Consider the following 25696-nt stretch of genomic DNA (forward strand, 5'->3'; position numbering starts at 1 on the left):
CGAAGCTCCGGGCGGTAGAGGACTGACAATCGAAGAGTCACCTCTACCACGTGTGACGTCTCTGTTAGAACGACGTTTTTTGGCCCGAGTACTCGGCATCGAACCAGCGTAGGCACACACACGATGATGATAATGATAATAATATTCATAATATAATACTCCTCCACTCCCACTTCCTTCACTATCCCACTCTCCCACTACCCTTCACGACGCTTGACATGGCTGGCGGCTGCAGCAATATATACTTTTACAATCCCCTCTGCGCGCCTATTACGTTGCTCGTTGGTGAATCCCTTGGCTTCGTGGAACTCATCGGCTCTTCGTCTTTGGTCGACGTCCCCGGAGACTCTTTTGATGTCGACTCCGGGCAACCATCTTCGATTTCCGCACTTGAGGAAACGTCCAGGGATGCGTTCTCGAATGCCATCGCCGATACCATCACACCTGCCGAACGCGCCGACCTTCTTGATCTCCTGCACAAATTTAGAAGTTCATTCGACGTTTCACAACCTCACCGGGGCCGTACGTCGGAAGTGCAGCACTACATTGACACTAGTTCACATCAGCCGTTACGTCGACGACCGTACCGCGTCTCTGCCGAAGAGCGTCGTGTCATTACCACCCAAGTCGAAGATATGCTGCGCCGTGATGTTATTCAACCTTCGCAAAGTCTCTGGGCATCTCCTGTCGTTCTCGTTCGCAAGACGGACGGGTCTATTTGCTTTTGCGTCGACTACAGTCGGTTAAATAAGATAACGCGCAAAGACGTCTATCCTTCAGAAGGGCAGCGGATTGGGCGAGTTCGTGTTCCATGGTAACAATAAAATTCAAACAGCGCTAGACGACAGGACCAGAAAGAGGAGGAGACAAACACGGCGCTGAACTTATAACTGATTTATTTGAAGTACACCCGCCGTGGTTGCTCAGTGGCTATGGTGTTGGGCTGCTGAGCACGAGGTCGCGGGATCGAATCCCGGCCATGGCGGCCGCATTTCGATGGGGGCGAAATGCGAAAACACCCGTGTACTTAGATTTAGGTGCTCGTTAAAGAACCCCAGGTGGTCGAAATTTCCGGAGTCCTCCACTACGGCGTGCCTCATAATCACAAAGTGGTTTTGGCACGTAAAACCCCATAATTTAATTTTATTTGAAGTAGGAAGTCAACTTATACGTACAAACTGGGCACGCATGCGCCCGGTCATACATCGATGATCAGATACTAACTCCGGACAGCCAACATACGCACGCGTTGTACCTGCATTGCAATCTACCCTTTATGGAGCTATGTCATTTCTTTCGCTGACAAGATTAAAGATGTTTTGCTAACGCAATTATTAGATTTTCTGATGATATGGAATGCTTCAGCGACTTCTCTGGTAGTCTTGTCACTATGAAAAAATAACAATTGTGTATCGTCAAAGAAAGGTACGCATTTACAAATACTGCAATGCTTTGCCAGGTTAGTGTCTTTTTTGTCGAATGAATTGGCATGCTCCATTAGTCTAATATTGATGCAACGGCCTGTCTTGCCTATGTAAGTTTGACCACAAGATAAAGGAATTTGATAGAGAGCCCTTCTTGCAACTGATGTACTTATTGACATGATTTACCTTGCATGCAGCATTCCGTTTAAAGCCTTGCTGCTTCCTCTGAACTGCTGCCCCTAATTTACCCAGCTTCATCGGAACAGAAAAAACGACGACCCTCACACCATACTTGGCCCCTACCCTCTTAAAACGATGTGACAACGCGTGCTCATAAGGCATGACAACAACATTTTCCCCGCAACATTTTCTTTGGGATGTTCCGACCATTTCAGCGCTTTTATAATCTTATTAGCACCAGCCACAATTACAGAATCTGGAAAACCGGCCTCTCTGCATCTGTGGGCTTGGACCATCAGGCTACTGGACATTTGATGAGTACACGATTTTTTGACAGCCATACCAATACATCCTGTTACAACTCCGAATTTAACAAGCTTAGAGTGACAAGACGAGTAGTTTACAAAAGGTTTTTCACTCCTTGGAGCGTATCGCCAGCATACATAGTTAGACAAAAAGGTCAATTTCAGATCTAAGAACTGCAGGACGTTCCTCTGTGGGATCTCATGTGTGAAGCTCAGTCCAGACCCATGCTTAGAAACAACATCGAGTAAGTCAGGCACACATTCAGCACCCTTAGACCTAACTAAAATTAGGAAATCATCCACGTATCGAAAAATTCGAATATACCTTCCATTTAAGTCCTTCTCTACTTTCCTGTCAACATAACTTAGAAAAATGTTACTAAGTAATATGGCAATTTTGGCACCAATACACACCCCCGACTTTTGCTTGAAAGCTTTATCTTCCCATATTACATAGGTATTCTCTAAATACAAGGATTTAAGTTCCATGAAAGACCCACTCGAAATGCCACAATTATTTTGGAATGCGCACTCATCGTTTTGGTCTGAGATGCAATTCCTGTCTAATATCTGTCTGTCTAACGAACGCTGGCCTTCAACTCAACCTCAAGAAGTGCTGCTTCGCCGCGCGAGAGCTCACCATTTTAGGCCACGTTGTGTACAAGCCCGGCGTTCTGCCCGATCCTGCAAAACTTCGAGCAATCGTTGAGTTTCCGAAGCCTCAGACCATCAAAGAAGCTTTGTGGGCCTATGCTCATATTTCTGGCGCTTTGTTCGGAATTTCGCGTCGATCATGGCGCAATTGACTCAGCTTCTACGCGGTGACGCCACCCTGTCCTGTTGGTCCCCTGCATGCGACTCCGCCTTTGCTACGCTGCGTCGTCTTCTCACCTCCCCACCTATTCTTCGCCATTTCGACCCGTGAGCTGCAACTGAAGTACATACAGATGCCAGCGGGGTTGGTCTCGGCGCCGTCCTCGCCCAACGAAAGCCCAGCTACCACGAATACGTAGTCGCCTATGCGAGTCGCACGCTGACGAAGCCTGAGGCCAATTACAACAGCGGGACCGAAAAAGAGTGCTTGGCTTTAGTATGGGCACTTGGCAAGATCCGACCATACCTGTACGGGCGCCCATTCGACTTGGTCACAGATCACCACGCGCTTTGTTGGCTCGCCAACTTGAAAGATCCCACTGGTCGCCTAGCCCGTTGGGCACTGCGCATCCAGGAGTACGACATTCGCGTCGTGTACCGCAGCGGACGCACACACTCTGTCGCAGACGCCTCGTCTCGTTTACCTTTACCTCCAGACTCAGATGCGGAATAACTTCCGCACATTCCGTGTCATCTCTCGACATGGACTCCTTTGCCACCGCACAACGTCGTGACCTGTGGATCGCTTCTCTTTTCGACTTTCTCTCTGGATCATCGACCATTCCTGTATCCCGAACCCTCCGACGCCAAGCAGTTCATTTCGCCATTCGTGACCAGCTGCTGCACCGAGACAATTACACTCCTGAAGGTCGTCAGTGGCTTCTGGTGGTTCCCCGCAGCTTACGGTCTCAAATATGTGCCGCTTTCCACAACGATCCGCAGTGTGGCCACGCCGGAGTCTTCAAGACGTACGAACGAATTCGCCACCGCTACTACTGGCGCGGCATGTACAATTTTGTACACAAGTTTGTTCGGTGCTGTCTTGACTGTCAACGCCACACATCGCCGCCTTTACGCCCGTCTGGTGCTTTGCAGCCGCTCCCGTGCCCTGCCACACCCTTCGATCGCGTCGGCATCGGCCTATGGGGAACCAGCGCTGGAGTTTTCACGACACCTTCAGCGCCGCCCTGGCGGTCAGAACGTGCACAACTCAGCCGCTCCGGCGGACGAAAATTGCGTGCGCTGAAAGTCGAAGGAAAACAAAAGGACGCCGACGATACTGTTGCGTATACAAGTGCCGCAACTACGTCGGGATGAGGAAGGATGTATCCTTCTGCGTCTTTCCATCTAAACCCTGCGAACAAGAACGGAGGCGGCGTTTGATCCAAGCAGTCAGGCGAGCGGAGTAAGTTCCCGTTTTGTCGCCCTGTCAAGCGGTGTCGGGCTGGTTTCTAAATCGAATTTCGCGTGTGTGCTTGGTTTATTCGATAGTGAAGACGGTCAGCCGTGGCAGCCAGTACCAAACAGCAGAATGTGCAGTCGGCATTTCGTCGGAAACAAAATAAGCAATAGCATGCACCATCCGGCATATGTACCAACCATTTTTCCTTCGCAATACCACCGCCAAGCCCCTTCCAATGCCACCGCACCAAGCGAACGATACGAAAAGTAAATATTATCCATTCATTGCCAAGAATTATGTGGGAGGGAAGCTGCCTTGCAGTACGAGTTGTGTGCGCATACTGCCGGCGCACGCGCGACTAAGCCGCCTATGTGTTTTTTAACATGCGCATGCGGATGAGGACTCGGCGATGAGATGCATCCGGTAAATTTATGTAATTAGTGCTAAACGTAGCCAGCGTTGTTACGGATCCAGCAGCGGAGCACTAAAACCCTCCCTTGCGCGAGTCAGCTGATGCGATAAAACTTTCTTCTCCATTGACTTCTGTGGCGAAGTAACATCAGAATGTTTTATGTGTAGCCAGAGAAATATGGAATGTCTTCAGGCCAACTAATACTTCCGAAACCATAGCGCAGCACGACCGGAGCCACAGCTGCTAGATTTGCGAGGCAGGCTGCCACGCAAGCATGGCAACGGCAGACGACGCAACCGTTAAAGAAACACACGTGCTCGCCGCGACACACTGTGAAAAATATATAAAGCATAAAAAGCTTCTTTCGTCATTTCTTCATTTGATGGCGCTAGCTTCTTCACGAAAACTGTCCACTTGAAGCGGCGCGAAAACGGAAACATACGAACTATAGTACGGCCGCGCACGTGTTTGTCGACTGGTCGAGCGGCTGGAGTATGCCGCGTTTCGCCGCCAGGGCGGCGTGCAACGCACGTTTCGACGCGCGGCCTATCCAGCGCTGGTTCCCCATACGGCTCGCTTCCTATGACGCCAGACGGCAATCGGTGGATCGTAGTTGCTGTTGACCATATGACACGCCACGCCGAAACTGCTGCTTTACCAAGTGCTACAGCGCAGGATGCAGCCTCTTTCGTCCTACATCGCTTCGTGCTTCGACACGGCGCACCTCGAGAACTCCTCAGCGATCAATGTCGCGCCTTCCTCTCCGAAGTCGTCGAAAGTTTGCTTTCGGAATGCCATATTATTCATCGGCCAAGACGGCACACCATCCACAGACAAAGGGGCTCACAGAGCGATTTAACCGCACATTTGGTGATATGCTCTCTATGTACGTGGCATCTGATCATGGTAACTGCGACCGCATCCTTCCATTCATCACGTTCGCGTACAACACCGCGATCCAGGCCACTACGGGATTTTCACCTCTCTTCCTCCTTTATGGCAGCGAGCCTACGCATACCATCGACACGCTCCTTCCATACCGTCCTGATGCCTCCGAGTGTCTACCTGTGTCCGACGTCGCCCGACAAGCCGCAGAATGCCGCCAGCTAGCGCGCTATTTTACGGCAGAGCAACAGCAGCGCAAGAAAGAAAACTGCACCGACACGCTTCCAAACACCACCTACGCTCCAGGCGTTCTTGTGTGGTTATCGGTCCCTTTCCAAACGCCGGGGCTTTCCTCGAAACTCGTTCCAAAATTGGAAGGGCCTTACCGAGTCTTGGAGCAAACATCCCCGATGAATTTTCTCATTGAGCCCGTCACCACCTGAAGACTTGCGCCGACGTGGACGTGACATTGTCCACGTCTCGCGTCTTAAGCCCTACTGTTGGCATCGCCAACACGCGGCTCGGCTCGGCTCGCGCTGTTGATTGCTGGCGTCCTTTTTGGACAGTGCTTCGGGCTGCCTCACCGTTCCCGGTCGCTGTGCCTTCGCATTAGGAGCCGCCAACAAACCTCTTCTCAATATATATATATATATATATATATATATATATATATATATATATATATATATATATATATATATATATATATATATATATATCATCATCAGCCTAGTTACGCCCACTGCAGGGCAAAGGCCTCTCCCATACTTCTCCAACTACCCCGGTCATGTACTAATTGTGGCCATGTTGTCCCTGCAAACGTCTTAATGTCATCCGCCCACCTAACTTTCTGCCGCCCCCTGCTACGCTTCCCTTCCCTTGGAATCCAGTCCGTAACTCTTAGTGACTATCGGTTATCTTCCCTCCTCATTACATGTCCGGCCCATGCCCATTTCTTTTTCTTGATTTCAACTAAGATGTCGTTTACCCGCGTTTGTTGCCTCACCCAATCTGCTCTTTTCTTATCCCTTAACGTTACACCCATCATTCTTCTTTCCATAGCTCGTTGCGTCGTCCTCAATTTCAGCAGAACCCTTTTCGTAAGCCTCCAGGTTTCTGCCCCATATGTGAGTACTGGTAACACACAGCTGTTGTACACTTTCCTTTTGAGGGATAGTGGCAACCTGCTGTTCATGATTTGAGAATGCCTGCCAAACGCACCCCAACCCATTCTTATTCTTCTGGTTATTTCAGTCTCATGATCCGGATCCGTGGTCACTACCTGCCCTAAGTAGATGTATTCCCTTACCACTTCCAGTGCTTCGCTACCTATCGTAAACTGCTGTTCTCTTCCGAGACTGTTAAACAATACTTTAGTTTCCTGCAGATTAATTTTCAGACCCACCCTTCTGCTTTGCCTCTCCAGGTCAGTGAGCATGCATTGCAATTGGTCTCCTGAGTTACTAAGCAAGGCAATATCATCAGCGAATCGCAAGTTGCTAAGGTATTCTCCATTAACTTTTATCGCCAATTCTTCCCACTCCAGGCCTCTGAATACCTCCTGTAAACATGCTGTGAATAGCATTGGAGATATCGTATCTCCCTGTCTGACGCCTTTCTTTATAGGGATTTTGTTGCTTTCTTTGTGGAGGACTACGGTGGCTGTGGAGCCGCTATAGATATCTTCCAGTATTTTTACATATGGCTCATCTACACCCTGATTCCGTAATGCCACCATGACTGCTGAGGTTTCGACTGAATCAAACGCTTTCTCGTAATCAATGAAAGCTATATATAAGGGTTGGTTATATTCTGCACATTTCTCTATCACTTGATTGATAGTGTGAATATGGTCTATTGTTGAGTAGCCTTTACGGAATCCTGCCTGGTCCTTTGGTTGACAGAAGTCTAAGGTGTTCCTGATTCTATTTGCGATTACCTTAGTAAATACTTTGTAGGCAACGGACAGTAAGCTGATCGGTCTATAATTTTTCAAGTCTTTGGCGTCCCCTTTCTTATGGATAAGGATTATGTTAGCGTTCTTCCAAGATTCCGGTACGCTCGAGGTTATGAGGCATTGCGTTTACAGGGTGGCCAGTTTCTCTAGAACAATCTGACCACCATCCTTCAACAAATCTGCTGTTACCTGATCCTCCCCAGCTGCCTTCCCCCTTTGCATAGCTCCTAAGGCTTTCTTTACTTCTTCTGGTGTTACCTGTGGGATTTCGAATTCCTCTAGGCTATTCTCTCTTCCACTATCGTCATGGGTGCCACTGGTACTGTATAAATCTCTATAGAACTCCTCAGCCACTTGAACTATCTCATCCATATTAGTAACGATATTGCCGGCTTTGTCTCTTAACGCACACATCTGATTCTTGCCTATTCCTAGTTTCTTCTTCACTGTTTTTAGGCTTCCTCCGTTCCTGAGAGCCTGTTCAATTCTATCCATATTATAGTTCCTGATGTCCGCTGTCTTACGCTTGTTGATTAACTTAGAAAGTTCTGCCAGTTCTATTCTAGCTGTAGGATTAGAGGCTTTCATACATTGGCGTTTCTTGATCAGATCTTTCGTCTCCTGCGATAGCTTACTGGTTTCCTGTCTAACGGCGTTACCACCGACTTCTATTGCGCACTCCTTAATGATGCCCATGAGATTGTCGTTCACTGCTTTAACACTAAAGGGTCCTCTTCCCGAGTCAAAGCCGAATACCTGGTCTGTAGTTTGATCCGGAATTCCTCTAGTTTCCCTCTTACCGCTAACTCATTGATTGGCTTCTTGTGTACCAGTTTCTTTCGTTCCCTCCTCAAGTCTAGGCTAACTCGAGTCGTCAGCGAAAATGCGTAAGCGAGAAGAAACATTAAGTGGCAAATCATTTATGCTAATTAGGAAGAGTAAAGGGCCCAAAACGCTGCCCTGAGGCACACCAGAAGTAACGTAAGTAGGAGACGAAGCAATGTTATTAACTACTGTGAACTGTTGACGATTCGAAAGAAAATTACGAAGCCATGTTAGAGTGAAGGAGTCAATTCGAAGTGCAGTTAATTTTGCAATAAGGCGACAATGAGCTTTGGAAAGTCAACGAAAATGCAATCGGTCGGCTGGTTATTGTTCATGTTAAGGTGCAGGTCAGTCGTGACTTCGAGTAACTGTGTCTCACATGATAATCCTTTCCTCAAGCCATGTTGATGGCGAAAAAAGAAATTATTGGACTCTAGGTGATTATAAATATGAGAAGCAATTATATGTTCGAGCATCTTGCAGCAAATGCAGGTCAATGAAATTGGACGGTAATATTCCGGGGAGTTTTTATTCCCAGTTTTAAATATGGGTATGATTTTGGCCCTTTTCCAGTCATTGGGCAGCTGTCCCGATGACAAAGACTGCTTGAATATATGGTACAGAATATTACTGGATATAGAAATGGTATTTTTTAATATCTTGGAACTAATGTTGTCAATACCAGATGAAGTAGATAACTGCAGATTATTAATAAGGCATGCAATTCCCTCCACCGAGATTTCAATACTTTCTATGAATTGCCAGTCATAAACAGCAACATCAGGTACATTGGTATGATCATCGAGGGTAAAATCGATGAAAGAAACGTATTAAACGCAGAGGGGCATTCATTGTCAGAGAGCGGAGTACTTGTATCGCTATGTAAGGCTATCCGGTTAGAGTGACGGTCAGGTGATATAACTGGCTAAAACTTTTCGGATTCGAATGTAAGAGAGAAGGTAAATCTGTGGAGAAATACTTATTTTTAGCTGCAGCTAAGGCAGAACAGTACGTTTTTAGGCAAAGCCTCTACCTTCCCCACGAAGGAGCATTATTGACGCGTTTAGCGGTATTGTACAGATGTTTCCTTTTATTCCTGAGCTTACGTAGGGCATTATTAAACCAAGGATTAGATTTGTCATTTGTTATCGAGATCAACAGGATATATTTGTTAATTAGAGCAGACATTTTATTCTTGAAACATACCCAGTTACCTTCTACCGAGCGATTATAAAAGGAAGGAAGTAGCGTGCGGCTGAAAAATACTTCAAGTTCATCGTTTATTTTAGAGTAAGTTACTTTGTTAGAATCATGTATTATTTTCTTTGAGATCCCTGAAAGGGGTAGTGGAACACTGATGGTTACCTGAAGTAGATCGTGATCGCTAAAGCCATTTATATGAATTACGGATTCAATCGTTTCGGGAGTGTTGGTGAGTATAAGGTCTAGAATGTTACTACCACGGGTTGGTTTGTTAACGACCTGGAATAGGTTAAGATCTAAAGTTAAGTTAAGAAAATCCACTGATGTTCGAGAAGATGATGATAGGTTACGCCAATTTATGAGCGGAAAGTTAAGATCACCGAACAAATAAACAGAATGCGCTGCACAGAGCTGGAGGGCCGTGGTTATGCTATTGCGTAGTTCTGTAACGAAAGAAGTGCTGTAGTCAGGTGGACGGTAACAGGCACCTACCAGTAGTTTGGTCTTATTTATTATTACTTCAACCCACACAATTTCAAGAGATGAGTTCGAGTCGATAATAAGGGAAGATAATGATTTTTTTAACACCGAGAAGAACGCCACCGCCTCTCTTGCTAGTTCCATCTTTGCAGTAAATATTATAAGAATGGTTATCAGGAAGAATTTCGTCGTCTGTAATGTCAGGATTTAGCCAAGTTTCGGTAAGAACAAGAATATCAGATTCGTTATCGACAAGCAGAGAGCAAACTAATTCGCGCTTAGGCATGGTGCTTCGTATGTTTGCGTAAGATAGTGTCAACAAAGACCCAGTGATAGGTAGCTTTGACTGTGGAAGAGCCGGTAGGCAAGTGCTTATGTCTAGCTATCTTTGCGACATGACAACGGTTTGTTGTCATGTCGTATGGTCATGTCGTATGGTCATGTCGTATGGTTGTTGTCATGTTCTCATGGTTTGTATTTTGTCGTACGTGTAAGTCTGGTTATTTATAAGCAGCCGATCTACTGACAGTTTAAAAGGCACTTTTTGAGATTTCGCGAAGTCAATCAGCTTCCTTCTAGCTTGTCGCGTAGCTGGCGAGAAATCTTCACCGATTGAATATTCTAAGCCTTTTAATTTGTGTGCAGATGACAAGATGCGTTGCTTGTCTTTAAAAAAAAGTTAGTTTAGCTATTATAGGTCTGTTCTTTCCTTCTTGGTGTTTGCCAAGCCTATGTACGCGTTCAAATTGCGAACTCATTGTTGCAGTTTGCAGTTTTTCAGAGCACAATTTCATGACTTTCTTTTCAGGGGTAGCCCTGCCCTCTTTAGGCTCATCTTCGATACCGAAAAACAGCAATATATATATATATATATATATATATATATATATATATATATATATATATATATATATACGTTGTGAGCATTATTTACCCCTTCATCTTCTTCATCTGTGTATATCCATCATCATGGCCAGCGTCATCGCCTTCAGCGCGCGACGTGCGAAATAAACCGTTGAGGCTTGGCTCGCAAGTGGTGGAGGCTGCTTTCGATCCCTTGGTCCTCTACACCTTCGAGTTTCCCTGAAGCTTCATTCAGGCCGCCGCTTGCTCCGCATTTCCGCCAGGATGCCCCAAGAAGACCCTCCAGGAGGCGTCACCGTCTCTGTCTCACCGGCCGTTCCTTCATGGGCTGTCAGCACGTGGCAGCGCGATGCCACCATGTTCGCTGGCCTTCGTAGTGACGACGTTGATGACTGGCCGGACAATTATGACCGCGTGACTGAGTCTAACGGGTGGAATGACATGCACAAGCTCCGCAACGTCGCATTCTACCTCACTGACGTTGCCAGGACTTGGTTTCTCAACCACGAGAGCCCCTTGCCTGACTGGGCGGCATTCAAACACCAGCTTCGGCAGATTTTTGGCGCTCCCAACGTCCGCTCTGAAGTCGCCAAGAAAAAGCTTGATGGACGCACGCAACTTCCCGGGGAAACATGCACCTTTTATGTCCAGGACGTCCTCGCCCTTTGTCGCCGTGTTGACGCCACTATGACGGAATCTGATCGTGCTCGTTATATCCTAAATGGCATTGCCCACGTCGCGTTCAACGCACTGGCGATCAAGAATCCAAATACCGTTCACGATGTGATCGCGACTTGCCAACACCTGGACGCACTGCAGGCCATCCGGTTACAACCTGTCGCCGGTGATGCGCCTCCTTCGTTGGATACCGACCTGCGTATATGCTGATTCGTGCTCTCAGACGCGAAGAGCTCCAAGCGCGTGGCCTGCTCAGTCCTCCCGTTCTCCAGCCTCAGCCTTCGGTTCCTGGCCTGCGCGACACCATCAAAGAGGAGCTGTCCTCCATGACCTGCGCTGCGAGCTGTGGCCGTCCTTCGCCATCCATCTCGTATGCTCAGGTTGAGGCTATGCAAACAGCGTTCGTTCGGACAGCGCCTCCTTCTCCTGCTACTGCACCCAACCATCTGGTGACTCTACCACCCTGTTCGCCTGCCACAGCATTTTACACTACCCGGCCTATGCCCTGCCCCATTTGTTATTATTGTGGTATTCGCGGGTACATATCGCGTTTTCTCCGAAGACGACAACCGGACAAACGCCGTGGCTACAATATTTATGAGAAAGACCCGTTGCTTCCTTCGAGTCCTCACCAGCGCCGGTTGTCCCCACGCTCACTGTCTCCGCCTCCCGAAGCGCCTCGAAACTACCGTCCAGGGTGCCGCCGCTCGCCCTCCCCTCTCCGACGCTCGACATCACCCCTGCAACCGGCCACCCGCACTCTTGACTACCGACCAGAAAACTAGATGGTGCAGTTTTTGGAGGCAAAGCTGCATGGCTCGCACAGACTACAATTCTTCCAGCGTGCCCGGCCAATACTTCATTCGTGTGTGTAGAAGGTGTACCAGTCCTAGCATTCATTGATACGGGAGCAGCTATTTCTATTATTCACGCTGGCTTGTGCTCTCGTCTACGCAAAGTTACTACACCTTACAGTGGAGCTCTTCTTCGTGGTGCAAATAATGTTGTGATTTGGCCATCGGCGCAATGCACAGTTTCGATCGACGGGATACGCCACCATATCCAGTTCGCAGTGTTGACTTCCTGTGCTCACATGCTTATATTAGGGTGGGACTTTCTCTCTTCGACGTCTGCTTTCATCTCGTGCCGTCAACGCCTCGTTAACTTGACAGAGATCGACAATTCCGACGACCTGCACGAACCGCGCCTTCGCTTATGAACTACTGACGATTGTATGGTGCCCCCTGGCCGCGAACAACTCCTTGTAGTTAACTCTGACATCACTGACGGTGACGTTTTAGTTGTACCGTCAGCCCGTTGCTCATCCAAAGGGATTGCTCTGGCACCCAGCCTTGTTCGTTTTACCAACGGCACGGCCACTTTGGCTGTACTCAACACAACCAATGAGCCAGTCCTGCTTCCTAAAGGCGCCGTTCTCATGTGCGTCTTGGACACTCAGCCTGTCTCTATGCTTACCTCGACTACTGCTGTTTCACAACCACCCACAGCTATGAATCCGATCCCTGCTTCTGTTCTCGCTAGTACCATCAGCTCCGATATAACGCCACCGCGGACGGGGAAGTTACTGGCGTTGTCATCCAAGCATAAAGACTCCTTCGACGTACACTCTCCTCTTGTGGGACAGACCTCTGCGACGGCTCATCGCATACACACAGATGGAACTTCCATCGTGCGCCGGCGGCCATATCGCGTTTCTTCCGCTGAACGCCAGATCATCGATACTCACGTTGCCGACATGCTGAAACGTAGCATAATTCGCCCATCCTCAAGCCCTTGGTCGTCAACTGTCGTTTTGGTGCGTAAGAAAGACGGCTCAGTGCGATTTTGCGTAGACTACCGTGCCTTGAACAAAATAACCCGCAAATATGTATATCCACTGCCCCGAATCGATGATGCGTTAGATTCATTACAAGGCGCGGAGTATTTTTCCAGCCTTGATCCACGCTCCGGATACTGGCAGATCCCCATGCACGAAGCAGACAAGGAGAAAACCGCCTTTGCCACACCCGATGGACTTTACGAATTTAACGTAACACCTTTCGGCCTGTGTAATGCTCCCGCCACATTTGAGCGATTGACACCGTACCACGGGGCCTAAAGTGGAAGACTTGCTTATGCTACCTTGACGACATCATCATATTTTCGTCGTCCTTCCATCAGCACTTGCAGCGCCTCGACGAAGCCCTGACATGCCTCTCAGCTGCTGGCCTTCAGCTGAATACAAGAAAGTGCCACTTCGCCAGCAAAACAATTAAAGCGCTCGGACACCTCGTCAGCAAGGAGGGCCTTCGACCTGACCCGGACAAGATTACCGCTGTCCTCCGCTTCCCCAGGCCTGAACGCGCCAAAGACTTGCGTAGCTTCCTTGGCTTAGCTTCGTATTTCCGGCGCTTCATACGTAGCTTTGCCACCACTGCGGCGCCGCTCCATCAACTCCTTCCTTCTGGAGCTCCCTACGTATGGTCGGACGAATGCCAAAGTGCTTTTGAAGCCCTCAAGCGTGCCCTCACGTCAGAACCTGTGCTTTGTCATTTCGACAACACCGCACCCACTCTTCTACATACTGACGCCAGGGGACACGGTATCGGAGCTGTTCTTCTGCAACGTCAGAAAAATTCTGAAGAGTGTATGGTTGCATATGCAAGTCGCACGCTAACGGCTGCAGAGAAAAATTATACGATTACCGAGCAAGAGTGTCTCGCCGTTGTTTGATCCGTCCAAAAATTTCGGCCTTATCTGCACGGCCGCCACGTTACGGTCGTTACTGATCAGCACGCCTTGTGCTGGTTGGCAACACTAAAGAATTTAACGGGACGTCTCGGCCGTTGGATACTTAGTTTACAAGAATACGACTTCGACGTCACCTACAAGTCTGGAAAGAAACACCAGGATGCCGATGCTCTCTCTCGTTGTCCCCTACCACCATCTTCAAACGCTGCTTGCTTACCATCTTCCGTGAGGAAACCGCAGGGCGCATCGTCTGCATTCCCTTCGCTCGCAGCTCTCGACCGGCTCCCTTCCAGCCATTCTCATACGTTTAGCTCTAGCCAACATGATGACTCCTACTGCCACTCCGGTATGGAACGTATTCGCGGATGATCTCGCCCACCTTACGCTCGGCTCCGTAGGCAGTTGAACAACTTCAAGATCGAAAATTTGATATTATACCGGTAAGTGTTTCATCCTGAAGGACACCGTTGGGTTCCTGTCGTTCCCCGATCACTAGGGGCTCATATATTAAATACCTTTCATGACGATCCCACTGCCGGTCACTTTAGTTTCCATAAAACCTATGAGCGAATTCGTAGCCGCTTCTCTAGGCCTTGACTTGCAACCAGCGTAGCGAAATACGTGGCTTCCTGTTCGCTCTGCGAACACCGCAAACGACTGACCTCACCTCCGGCTGGACTGCTCCAACCTGTCCCGTGTCCTGAAGCTCCTTTCATAGTTGTTGGTATCGACCTCTATGGACCGCTACCCTTAACCACTGGCAATAAACGATGGATCGTCACTGCTGTAGCCCACTTGACACGGTACGCTGAAACAGCCGCACTATCTTCGCGATCCGCAGAGGAGGTTGCAGCCTTTTTCTTGGAAGCCATCTTTTTTACGGCACGGAGCCCCACGTGTCCATTTGAGTGACTGCGGCAGGACCTTTCTCTCTAAACTTCTCGGCGATGTTCTCCGTGCGTCCAATACCATCCATAAAACGACTTCCAGCTACCACCAGCAAACTAATGGTCTCACAGAGCGCTTTCATCGCGCGCTGTCCGATGTGATATATATGTACATCAACCATGAGGACACAAATTGATATGTCATTCTACCGTTCGTCACTTTCGCATAACACACGGCCGTCCAACGCACTACGGGGTACTTGCCCTTTTTCCTTGTGTATGGTCGCCAACCGATCACTACCTTCGACGTTTCCTTCTTCGGTGTCCCCGTTACAGCCGCTAACCATCCCCGCCATACTAAAGGAAGCTAGACTTCAGTGTCCCATCAGCGCGGCGACACCAGGTCCCAGTCTTTGCGCAGCCCTAACTGCTCTGTTAGGTGGTAGTCCGTCCGGTCCGCCATAATGGATAGATCAAAAGAGAGTTTTCGCATTTGCCACTGGAACTACAGGGGGTATTCTAACAAAAAAGCCCCTCTGCAGCAGTTTTTCTGGTCTTTCGCTGTCAAACCTCTGGACATTGATCTCCAGGAAACAGGACTACAGAGCCGTGTCGGACCGGCCCGGAGGGCGAGGAATTTGCACCTTGATTGATAAAAAGCTGACTCATCTCACCTGCGACCTCAAGCTGGCGAGTGGTAGAATCGAATATGTCATGGTTGAGATACTGCTCGACGTACCGAGGCTGAATCAGCGCAGAAACAGCGTGTTCGTCCTCAATATCTACAGCAACCCCAGGGACTCGCTCCAGCAGTTCAAGACCATCCTCAAGAAAGCGACCGACTTGGCCGGCCCTCGGTCCTTGGTCGTCGTCGATGATTTCAACACACCGTACGGCATCTGGGGTTACGTCTACGATACTACCAAGCGGCGTAACCTGTGGCAAGACGCCAACGAGATGGACCTCACTCTGGTCACTGACAAGGATTTTTCCACGCGCATCGGCAACTCCGTCACCCGGGACTCGACACCCGACCTCGCCTTCATCAGGAACGTTGAGGACGTGGACTGGGAGAACACCGCCGAGTTCGGCAAGGACCACTACATTCTGGAGACCAAATTCAAGGTGTCTCGGAGTAGGGTCAGGGAATTCACGTTCATCGATTGGGACCATTTTCGCAAGATTCGCGAGGAACCCGGCAGAGCCAGGGCACCAACCATACTCGAAGAATGGTGCGAAGGCGTCCGGAACGACGCTTTCACGGCCACCAAGAAAGTGGTAACTGATCTCGACGTCGAGCGGATGGACAGCAGACTCGCCCACCTGATCGAGGCCAAAAACGCCTTGTTCCGCCGATGGAAGGGTCCGAGGCTGTATCGCAGACTGTGAAAGGAGATCTCGGAACTCAACAAGGTCCTCGATGACCACTGTAAGGTGCTATGCCAGCAGCAGTGGGACGAGCTCTGCGAATCCATCGACGGACAGATGCGCAACGGCAAATCATGGGGCAGGCTGAAGCACCTTCTCGACGAAAGTGGCTCGAAGTTAAACCAGAGGCATATGTTGGCCCGGGCCCTTCACGAAGCCACCAGGTCTCACTCGTCTCAAAACTAATACAGAAGTACCTGCCCATCCGTCGCAACGCAGATCCGTCGACCCAACTCCCGGACTACCGAGGCCCTCCACGCCCCGAACTGGATGACGACTTTTCCGTTGCCGAGGTCAGACAGGCCATCTTCGCACTCAACCGCAAGTCTGCGCCGGGTCCGGACGGAGTCACCCGGCGCATGTTGAGAAACCTTGAGAATGTTGAGAAACCTGGACGACACGTCGATCGTCTTTCTGATCGACAGGATCAACGAATCCTGGAAGAGCGACGTTGTTCCTGCAGAATGGAAGATGGCCTGCAGGGTGCTCATTCTCAAGCCCGGCAAGGCCCCGAACATCGAGAACCTCAGGTCGATTTCTCTAACCTCCTGCGCCGACAAGGTCATGGAGCGCGTCGTCATCAACAGGCTCAACGGGTTCCTCGAAGACAACGAGGTTTACACATACAACATGATTAGCTTCCGCGCCGGACTCTCGACGCAGGATCCCATGAAACTAATCAAGCATCAGATTGTGGATGGCCGTTCCAGAGACGTCAAGGCTCTTCTCGGTCTCGACCTCTAGAAGGCTTTCGACAACGTGCTCCGCACCTTCATCGTAAAGACGATTTCAGACCTGGGTCTCGGTTCCAGATTCCACAGCTACGTCTGCTCTTTTCTAACGGACAGGAAGGCCAAGCTTCGCATTGGAGACTTCCGCTCCGAAGATGTGCCCCTCGGAGGGCGGGGCACTCCTCAGGGCGCCGTCATCTCCTCCACACTGTTTAACATCTGTATGATTGGTCTTTTCGAGAGGTTGGCACGCGTCGAGGACGTCAAGCACACCATCTACGCCGACGACATCACTTTATGGTGCTCCGGCGGCTGCGAGGGCAGAGTCGAAGAAGCCATGCAGGAGGCGATCGACGTGATCGAGGAGCATCTCCGCCCCATCGGCCTTCGATGCTCCCCCGCCAAGTCGGAGCTTCTGCTTTACAGAAAAGAGAAGGGAGGCAGACACAAAGATTGGAAGCCAGTCTCCGAAAGCAGCATCAGTCTTCGAACTTGTGACGGGGGGGGGGGGGGGGGGGGGTAATACCCAGGGTCGACGTTATTCAGGTCCTGGGCATGTTTGTCGAATTCATTCAACGGCGGGAACGGAACGGCTCTCCGCAAGATAATCGCAAAGACGAACAATCCTTTCCGCCTCGTTCGCAGAATTGCAAACAGACACCGAGGCATGAAGGAAAACAATCTCCTGAGGCTGATCAATGCCTTCGTACTATGCCACTTCACATACACGATTTCTATGCACAACTGGCTCAGAGCGGAGCGAGACAAGCTCCATGCTCTCATCCGCAAAGTAGTCAAGAGGGCTCTCGGGCTACCCATCAGGACCCATACCGAGGATCTCCTCAAGCTGAGGGTGCATAACACCGCCGAGGAGATTGCCGAAGCCCAAGAACGCGCGCAACTCACTCGCCTGAGCACCACAGCGGCAGGTAAACGCATCATCGAAGAGCTGGGTTACCACCCTGCGGGATTCCCGATGGTCAGTACCCCGATCCCTAGGTGCATTCGAGACAAGTTCGAAGTGGCCCCTGTGCTCCGAAACGTCCATCCCGTCCACAATGCGGGCAGACGCAAGGCCAGAGCAGCAGCCATCCTCAAATAGATCAAGCAACGAGGCATTAGAGCAAGCTTCGTCGACGCCGCGGAGTACAGCGATGGGAAGACCTTTGCCGTCGTTGTGGTCGACTCCAGCGGCAAGATTTCCAATAGCGCATAAATAGCTGACCGGTGGACCGGTGTTTTGATGCGCGATGGTGATTCCGGGCTCGATCGTCGGCTCCGCGAAGGGGTGCCAAGCATGAGGAATACCCCGCACCTTCACCAGTGTAACGACGTGGGATTGACGAGTATGCGAAGCAGCACCACCAAGAAATACACTTTATCAGTCCTCCAAGAAAACCAACAACGTCTTCTTCGTTTTCACGCTTCACCGAAAAACCCGCGCTACTTCAGCGTCGTCCCGACTGGCGCATACCCGCGGCAATATTGTGCCAAATATAGTCATGTCAATATATATATATATATATATATATATATATATATATATATATATATATATATATATATATATATATATATATATATATATGGATTGTGACGTCACAGTGAATAGCCGACCTTTATTGAGCCGGAGAGTGAGTGAGTGAGTGAGTGAGTGAGTGAAGAAACTGTATTGCAGGTCCGGCGAGGACGCGAACTCGTCGCGCACCCGGCTAGTCCGACGTCGGGACCGGTAGGTCTAGCCCACCGGCCCGGTCGCGGGCACGCCGGACGGCGAGGATTTGCTTTTCTAGAGCGAGGCTACGCAGACGCGAGTCCCACTCCTTTTTGATGAACTTGGAGTATGTCGACCCGCACTCCCAGAGCATGCGAGCTAGAGTGAAGGTCTGCCCGCAGGACGGGAGCCTGAGAGACGCGGCGAAGGACCCTCGGCCCAGTCCACTATAACGATGCGATTACCCGCACGATGAAGAAGAAGGGCACACACATGATGATGATAATATACAGATGACGAAGAAGTGCACAATAAATGCCGACACTAACTTCCCCCGCTCGAGAGCGGCCATCTTGGCCGCAGCCTAAAGGTACGGGGAACGCCGCGTGAAGGGCTTCATACGAGACACGTGGACCACTTCGGTAGAGCGGAAACGGTGGTCAGTTGAGGGAACAACAGGGGTCACACAATAATTAACGGGAGAAGTCATTTCCAGGACCGTGTATGGGCCGATAAAGCGGGACTGAAACTTCTCACACAACCCATGAGTGTGAACTGGTGTCCAGAGCAGCACTTCATCGCCGGGCTGGTAGAAAACTGTGCGATGAGATGCGCCATAATGATTCTTGCGGTCGTGTTGTTTGGCTTCGGTGTTGAAGCGGGCACGCTGGCGACAATGGTCAAGGCGGGAAACATATTCTTCGCAGGACGATGGAGATGGACTGACAGGGGCAGAGAAGAAAGAAACGTCGATAAAGGAACTGGGCGAACGGCCATAGACAAGGTAGAATGGCGTGTAACCGGTTGTGCGTTGAACGGCGGTGTTATACGCGAAGGTGGCGAATGGCAAAACTTCGTTCCAATTCCTGTGATCTGGTTGAATATAGGCGGCCTTATGTCAGAGAGCGTTCGATGAAACCGCTCAGTCAGGCCATTGGTGTGAGGGTGGTAACCTGAAGTAGTCTTGTGAGTTGTACCAGAGGCTCTGAGCACTTCGCCTACCAGTTCTCAAAGAAATCTCTTTCCGCGGTGGCTCAGAAGGACACCAGGGGCGCCGTGACACAGGATTATGACTTGAAGAATGAAAGTATCAACTTCGGAAGCAGATGCAGAACTGACACAAGCTGTTTCGGCATAGCGCGTGAGGTGGTCGATGGCTGTAATTATCCATCGGCTACCGGCGGGAGTCATGCGATGAGAGATCAAGAGATGGGAAGATGGCTGTAACTATCCATCGACTATCGGCGGGAGTCATGGGCATAGAGATCAATTTCAACGACCTCGAACGGTACCGCCGGACACGAGACCGGTAGTAGCTGCCCGGCAGGAGCTGATGTTGACCGCTTTCAATGCTGACAAATGACGCAGGAAGAGACGTATCTCGCCACACTGGTAGAAAGCCCAGGCCCGTAGAAGCGGCTTCTTATGCGGTCATAAGTCTTCTGGATGCCAAGGTGGCCAGCAGTCAAATCGTCATGAAAGGCCTGAAGGACACGAGCACGAAGGCAGCGAGGCAGTACAGGGACCCAGCGTTGTCCGTCAGGATGGTGGATATGGCGGTACAGCAAGGAGTTTTGTAGCTTGAATTGTGTCAACTGTCGACGGAGCCTGGCGTAAGGCGGGCGCGAACCTCCACGAAGGCGGTCTATAATACGTCGACAGTACGTACGAATCGGCGAGTTGTTGAGACGAAAATTATGCATGGCCGTCCGAAGTGAGATGGTCAACAGTGGCGAAGGACAAAAGCGCCGTTGAAGAGACGTCAGGGATTGCGTTCCTGGAGGTGGTTGCAGAGTCATTGATGAGTGCGGCTGTAGGAAGCGGGCAGCGTGAAAGAGCGTCTGCGTCTTGGTACTTTTTACCAGACTTGTAGGTGATCTCAAAGTCGTATTCTTGCAGACGAAGAATCCAGCGACCAAGACGTCCTGACAAGTTCTTGAGTGTGGAGAGCCGACATAATGCGTGATGGTCCGTAACGATGGTAAAATCGCGGCCGCGGAGATAAGGGCGAAACTTCTGGACGGACCAAACGACAGCTAGGCATCCTGCTCGGTGATGGTGTAGTTCTTCTCGCCAGGTGTGAGCACGCAGCCTGCATATGCAACGACTCGCTCACGCAAAGAGGTGTCTCGCTGGAGAAGAAAAGCACCAATTCCATGGCCGCTGGCGTCCGTGCGCAAGAGTGTGGGTGCAGTCTCATCAAAATGACACAGGACAGGTTCAGACGTGAGGGCGCCCTTCTGGTGGTCAAAGGCAGATTCACATTCCAGTGACCACACGAAGGGAGCACACACGAAGTAGGTTGTGTAAAGGAGCAGCTATAGAGGCGAAGTCGCTTATAAATCGGCCAAAATAGGAAGCGATGCCAGGGAAACTGCGTAGTTCTTTTGTCTTTTCTGGTGAGGAAAGCAAAGCTCCACCGAAATTCTGTCGGGATCATGTCGAATACCATCCTTGCTAACAATGTGACCTAGCACCTTGAACGTCTTGCTTGCAAAACAGCACTTCTTCGTGTTGAGCTGAAGACCAGCGTTAGCGAGGCATGACAGAACCTCGTCCAGGCGTTGCAGGTGCTGGGCAGACGCGGCGAGGGTCCAGACGCGGCGAAGGACCCGTTGCCCAGTCCACTATAACGATGCGATTACCCGCACGATGAAGAAGAAAGGCACACACATGATGATGATAATATACAGATAATGAAGAAGTGCACAATAAGTGCCCCTAATATATATATATATATATATATATATATATATATATGTATATAATTGAATAATTGTTTATGCACTTCTCAAAAGAACTGCTTATTATGTAGACGGTTTCCGGTTCAAGCAATGAACTGTTGCTTGTAATGAACTACAAGGTTGTGCAAGGTTGTACAAGGTTGATGAATATCATGACATGTGTGCCATGTACAGTGCTCACGGAATGAAACGCGTCAATTTAGGGCTAAGTAGTGCGCATACTTTCGTTTCAACCGGCTGCAGTTCGTGTCACATCGACGTAATTTTGGCGCGAACGCTTACAACGGAGTCCTCGTCACGTTTGGTGACCAAATTCCTAGCGACATGACATGGTGCTCTCGCGTAGTTTGCAGATATGTAGGGTTCTACTAAATGCTCCGTGTCCTATTTCATTCCGTGAGCACTGTACGTCTTGAAACAGCCGCCTACGTCTTGGAGCTCTCATGGTCGCTTCGTTAACATAGTATGTACCAAAATTGGCATAGTATGACGATTGTATGACGAACATAAGTGGTAGGTCATGAATGAGCCGTCTACGTCTTGGTGCTCTCATGGTCGTTTTGTTAACTTGGTAGGCTCCCAGCATAATGCTTCGCATAACATCGATTCCCGCAAGGCGTGGGATTTGTCGGCTTTTTTTACATGAGATGCGTTTTCTTGCAGACATGTAATGAACTACGAGGTTGTCTTTTGCGGTGGCTGCGTTCGCGCTGTGGAATAGCTCGCAATGCTTGACCGGTTCTTGTGAAAATGTTCTTTGTATAGGAGTTCTCAATGAAAAATGCCTTAATCTTGAGAAAAAACAAGCCATGTACTTACACAACTGCTAACACGTTGTTTAAGATTAATTTGCGTCTTGTTGCTTTAAAGCGAAGGTATGTTCGTCTCTCGCTTATCCGCTGCTGCCTGGCACACCGCGTCCAATGGTGGTTGTGAGCTTGTGTACACGCGGCAGAAATACAAACTGGACAAACTTAAATTCGAGGTGCAGTACGGTACGCTTGTGCTATTCCTGAAAAATAGGCCCCACGGAAATTTGTCACCAGCCGCGGCAGCTTTACAGCTATGGCGTTGCTCGAGGTCGCGGGTACCATCCCGACCACGGCAGCCGCATTTCGACTGGGCCATAATTGCTCGTGCACTTGGATTTAGGCGGGCGTTAAGGAATCCCAGGAGGTTAAAATTAACCAAGATTCCCCCACTACCGGGCGCCTCGTAATCAGATGGTAGGTGTGGCACGTAATGCCCCATAATTTAAATAAGGTTAAACAATTGTGCCACAATGCAATGCGGCGTCTGAGGCGGCGGCAGTTCTTATCTCGCAGGCTACGAACAACGGGGCACAACTACAGCTCAAGCATACACGTTTCGCTGTGTTTTATGTGTACTGCGCAGACAAACACAAGTGGTGAGTGCAAGGTAATGTTTAACATAAACTCACCACACTTGTATTGCACTAAACGCTGAAGAAGTTCAACATTCACGGTAAACGTCACCGCCAGTTCTCGTCAATCCACGCAAACAGGTTCGCTTACATCGACTCCTACAGTGCGTGGGATCCAGATATTTTTTTTTATTTCGTCTTTATTATCTGCAGCCCATAGAGGCAGGCTCGCGTGCATGCCCACGCGAGCAAACACCGCTGGCGCGCAGCGAAGCATACGAAGGACGCGCGGAAGTGACACGTGCCCGAACTTCTTGCGTTGCTTGTGGCTGATGTATTGAGCGGTGACTGCGTGGCCGTCGAAAAGCCCGTCTAGGTCGGTGATTTTGCGCTCCTGCTATAGGTGGCGGCATCGGATCACGGTGGCGTCGCATCCCGCTGCTGTTACATCGCGTCTTCAGGTGTTCTTAATGGGACCAGGCCACATAGCACACTTTAGTTATACGCTGCAAGTTGTTAGTGCCCGGCGTTCTACCACAACAAGTTTTTTTCAAATTGGTTCAATAATAGCCGAGATACAAATATTACAGTGCCGCATACACACGATTTCAGGAGGCGAGCGCCACTGCCAACGCACACTCGCTCCACTCGCTACGTCTAGGTTCAGCAAGCGCTTCCCTGCGTTCTTCCATACCGGAGTTGGAGGATCGCGTGCCGCATACGCCACGGGCCCCACATTTTTTTTAAAGCTTGAAATGCTTTTAGTTCCCGTTGTCGGCGGCCTTCAAGCGACATTAAGCCAAAAGCCAGAGCCGTTATTAGGGAGCTCAAACGAGAACATCCGGGCAAGTTGCGAGAAGAAAACGACGTCCCCCCACCCTTTGTACAGAGCCGCATTACATATAATTACTCCCAAACACGTTAGAAAAATATTGCTTCCGAGTATTTCCTGATGTTTGTTCAGTATATCACTCAAGCTGTAACTTCTGGTACGCTCAAGTTTTATTTGTCATTTTCAATAGCGACGTTCAAAAGGCAGATACAGGACACAATACACTTCAATTTTGGGAAATGCAATTTGCTGCGGATCTACTACGATCGCCGAGCTGCTGTGTGGCATGGCGCCGGAAGCGTCTGATGCGCAGTTTTGCCTTCATGGATGGAGGAAAACGTTAGGAGAGAGCATCACGTCACGCAGCCAGCCCTTTGCTCAGTGGCGGCCCGACACGTGACCTCTTGCTTTGAGATCATGCACCAAGAAGGGAGATTTGGTGACACGTTTGGTCCCGCCTCCTTCAGGCGCTTTTCTTCTAGCTGTGCAGTGGGCTCGGTCTCCCTAGGGTCTTTCGCTGCCTGTCGCGCGTCCTTCAGCTAGTTTTCTTCCTCTAGCTTGGCAGTGTCCATATGGACCAGTGCACACTATGGCGTGGTGCGGTGTGGTGGGGTGGGGTGTTTCAAGAATACGCAACACCCATTTTAAGATTCTGGCAAGTATCATCTCCAAACAATCTGCTTTGCCGATTGCTATTTCATGCTTACATCTACTCTCGATTACGGGAGAGCCAGCAATTTTTTTTCTCGCTTTCTTGCTGCGCGGTGCGCTTGTGCTGACGGTCTCGCGCGCGAGCTGTTGTGTTTCTTCGCGCAAGGCACGATTTTCCGCGATGTGAACCAGGACACCTCATTATCGGAATAGGCCAGTGCTACATGAACACTGAGGCAGATGTAAGAGGATCACTTGGCATAATCGCCCGCTGGAACACGGTAGAAAATGACATGGTTTCGTTGTCTGGTGCGTAACTGCACGACATGGGAACAAGCAGACAAAACGGAACTACATCGCTCTAGCTACCGCACGAAGTAAAACAAAGACAACCAGGCATTCGGTTTGTAGGTTTTATTATTTTTCTAATCTTCAATTCCCATATTATAGCAACAGGTGAAACAAATCTTGCCTCGAATAATTCTCAAAGCCACTGTTAGTGACGTCACAGCCCGGCGAACAGCATAGGCGCACTTGCGCGATTGACGGCGACCTTCCGGCAGGCACTGCGCTAGTCAGTTCGGAATAATGGATAGACTTGCATGATTCGAAACTCGGTCTGTAGGGCGGCGTGCCACGTTGTCGAGACGGTTCTTGAAGAAGCGTCGTCATCAGCGGCGGATAATCTTCGGTATTTCGATGAACAGCAAAACGGCACGCCACCGGTTGCTGTTTTCCGTTTACCGGATACGGGCTCATGGACCGGCCACCGCTTGGACTCGTGTGGGGCCACTTTGGGGACGAAACGTGACGCCCGGACGAACGAAAGGGTCGTCGAGGTCTCTGTATACTACCTGGTGGGCGGCGACGTCTCGTTCTTGCCACGGCGCGTTCACGATGAATCCGCGTGGTTCCGTCTGGCGGTACGGTCAACGCAGGTAGGTGTGGCTCCGCAGTCACAGCTGTCGTCGGGGGTTCTCGTGGTGTCTCTTTCCTTTAGGAAGCTGCGCGAGTCGACGGGCTCGTATATATAAGTGGTCGGCCGTATATGGCAACGTAGTGACGTGTTGCATGAAAAGACTGTCCTAGCTATCGCGAAAATTCTTAGCTGGAACCGGTACGCTTGGTGGCGTCGACCAGTCAAGAAGCCTTCGCATCGAGCTCCGACAATCTCATACGCTTCGTCGTTTTTCCTGCTACCAACCTATCGACGACATTATCCTCGGACAGGCCTTCGCTCAAGGAACGGCTGGATCTCCTACCTTCCACAAGTGGGCCCATCTTTTAGATTTCACGAGAGTTTTT

The sequence above is a fragment of the Dermacentor andersoni genome, chromosome 9, assembly GCF_023375885.2.
Source record: "Dermacentor andersoni chromosome 9, qqDerAnde1_hic_scaffold, whole genome shotgun sequence".
NCBI classification, from domain to species: Eukaryota; Metazoa; Arthropoda; class Arachnida; order Ixodida; family Ixodidae; genus Dermacentor; species Dermacentor andersoni.